This window comes from Hevea brasiliensis, chromosome 9, assembly GCF_030052815.1.
Source record: "Hevea brasiliensis isolate MT/VB/25A 57/8 chromosome 9, ASM3005281v1, whole genome shotgun sequence".
Classification (NCBI taxonomy): Eukaryota; Viridiplantae; Streptophyta; class Magnoliopsida; order Malpighiales; family Euphorbiaceae; genus Hevea; species Hevea brasiliensis.
Window position 1 is genome coordinate 31,573,460 of NC_079501.1, and position 3,089 is coordinate 31,576,548.

The 3,089-nt window shown below is 36.7% G+C and overlaps 1 non-coding gene across 1 annotated transcript; it reads right to left on the reverse strand.

The window, feature by feature from the left end:
* Positions 1-1,126: 1,126 nt before the first annotated feature.
* On the reverse strand, positions 1,127-1,233 carry LOC131183529 (small nucleolar RNA R71). The gene has a single exon (XR_009151578.1). It is a non-coding gene; the product is annotated as a small nucleolar RNA R71 (small nucleolar RNA).
* Positions 1,234-3,089: the final 1,856 nt, after the last annotated feature.

Consider the following 3,089-nt stretch of genomic DNA (forward strand, 5'->3'; position numbering starts at 1 on the left):
TAAAACCCATTAGTTTCATAAGATTGGATAACCAATTTAAAATCCCAAAATAGCTCGAATATGAAATCCCGAACTCCGGAATCGCCTTTTTTATCATTGCTAATTTCCAATCAAATTTAATTGCTTGCCATTTTGAATATTGCCATATTTGAACTTGCTTATTTCAATTTGATACAATTTTAGTTAAATCATTACATAGTTGAATAGATTATCAATTTTGCACATATAAATTTCATACTCCAATACCCATTCAATCTATTGTTTTAATTTCAAAATTACTTCAATTTAGTCAACTTTTTTATATCAAAAATTCAATCATTAACACAACTCCTCGTGGGAACGATATCTTTACTGTATTACTTGTACGACCCGTGCACTTGCGGTTGGGCCACACCAAGTTTTTGGCGCCGTTGCAGGGGAGTTGTTTGTTTAAGATTGAATTCTTGATTATTTTAGTTGTTTTTAGTTTTATTTTGTTATATTTTCATTTTGTGTTTGTTTGTTTTTTTTCAGGTACTTTTAATCTTTTATGAGAAGTGCTAGAAGCACAAGTGACACATCCTTATTGTTCAATCCTGAAATTGAGAAATTTTGTAAAGCCAACAAGAAAGAAACCAGAAAAAGGAAAGAAGCCTTGAGAGAAACTGAATTAGAAGAAGACATGGCTGATGAAAGAATTAGAATTGGTGTTAATGCTGGAAATGATCGAAACAATGAAAATGCAGCCCATGGTGAAGAAGTTGTTAATGCTAATGTGCCTAGGGGAAGTATGATGGATCATGCTTTTCCTCGTTTTGATGACTTGAGAGAGAGCATAGCAAGACCAAGAATTGATGCAAATAGTTACAAGATGGATTTTGGAGTTCTTCAAATGATTCAGAATTCTCAATTTGGAGGACATCCTTCTGAAAATCCACACACACATCTGAAGAAGTTTGCTATGATTTGTGACATACAAAAACAACCTGGAGTGTCTGATGATGCAGCAAGATTGAAGTTATTCCCATTCTCTTTGAAAGATAGAGCATTGGATTGGCTTGATTCTTTACCTCACAACTCCATCACAAATTGGGAGCAACTCACCAATGCATTCCTTGCACAATATTTTCCACCTGGAAAAACTCAAGAATTGAGGAATCAAATGACAGCTTTCAGACCAAGAGAAGATGAAACTCTCTATGAGTCATGGATGAGATGGAAGGAATTAGAGAGACAATGCCCACATCATGCCATTCCGAAAATGGATGATAAACCAGAATTTTTACACAAATGTCACTCCTGCAATCAGAGGGATAATTGATGCTCAAACAGGAGGAGAATTTATTATAAAGCATGAAGATGAAGCTTATGAGCTATTGGAGAAAATTGCAAAGAATACTCATCTTTGGAGTAGCCCAAGAGGACCAATGTATGATCTTGATCCGTTCAACATGATTAATGCAAAGTTTGATGCACTCACAAATGTCTTGGCTAAGAAGATGGAAGACTTAAGTATGTTGGTTAGTTCATCATCATCATCTGGAAGTTCACAACAAGTGGTCTATGCAGAGGGAATTACCAGCTGTGGAGTAGATTGTGGAGAGCAAGCTGCATATGTAGGTAATTATGGAAACAAGCAAATGGGGAATCCTTATTCTCAAACTTATAATCCAACTTGGAGGAATCATCCCAACTTTTCATGGGGAAATCAGCAAACTCAAGTTCCAAATCAGAATTTTCAACGACAACAGCAGCAAGGAGTTCCATATCAGCAAAATAGGCAACCATTGCCTAATTTTCAGCAGAAAAATATGAATCCTCCTCCAAAACAGCAAGAACAAAGTTCCACCACAGAAGCTTTATTACAACAGATTCTTGCTAACCAAAATAAACATGATGAGGAGATGAGAGAGATGAAAGCAAGGCTAGAACAGATGCAGACACATAATAGAATGCTGGAAAATCAGATTGCACAACAAGCATCTTCCTCAGGTACCAAGTCTTTTGGAAAACTACCAAGTCAACCAGAAAACCCAAGAGAGCAATGTTATGCCATTACACTGAGAAGTGGTAAAATAGTACATAATGAGAAGAGTGAAAAAAGTGAGAAGAGAGAAAATGAGGAAGATGTTGATGAAAATGAAAAACAAGAGAGTGAAAAGAAAGAGATTGCAAGAAAAGAGAAAGAAGAGAAATACATACCTCCAGAGCCTTACAAGCCATAGCTTCCCTTTCCACAGAGATTTCAAAAAGCCAAGCTTGATAAGCAATTTGGGAAGTTCTTAGAGGTTTTGAAGAAGCTATACATAAATGTGCCTTTTATTGATGCTCTTTCCCAAATGCCTTCTTATGCTAAGTTTCTAAAAGAAATTCTCTCAAATAAGAGGAAACTTAAAGATTATGAGACTGTAGCCTTAACTGAGGAATGCAGTGCTATCCTCCAAAGAAAACTTCCTCCAAAGCTCAAGGATCCAGGGAGTTTTTCAATTCTATGCCATATTTGGGAATCATGTTCTATAAAAGCTTTATGTGATTTAGGGGCTAGTGTAAGCCTTATGCCCCTCTCCATCTATGAGAAGCTCAACATGGGAGATCTTAAGCCAACCCACATTTCTCTTGATTGGCGATAGATCAATTAAGTATCCTGAAGGGATTTTAGAGAATGTGCCTCTGAAGGTTGGGAAATTCTATATACCTGTTGACTTTGTCATCTTGGACATGGAAGAGGATTCTAATATCCCAATCATTTTGGGGAGGCCTTTCCTAGCTACAGCTGGTGCTTTGATTGACGTGAAAGGTGAGAAGCTTACTCTCAGAGTCGGAGAGGATCATTTAGTCTTCAATATTGGCAATGATAAGAAGAAGCAACATGAAGATGTAGACTCTTGTTTGAGAATTGATATAGTTGATGAGTTAGTAAAAGAGCACTTTAGAAAGAGCTATCTGAAGGCTTCTCTTGAAAGTTGTCTTATCCATGAAAGGAGTATCAATGATGAAAATCCAAAAGAGGCTGCATTTGCACAACATTTAAAGGGTAATCCACCTTGTCATATGGCATCAATCTTTCAACTTGAGCAAGTGGAGAAAAGTGAGGTCAAGCAACCATCTCT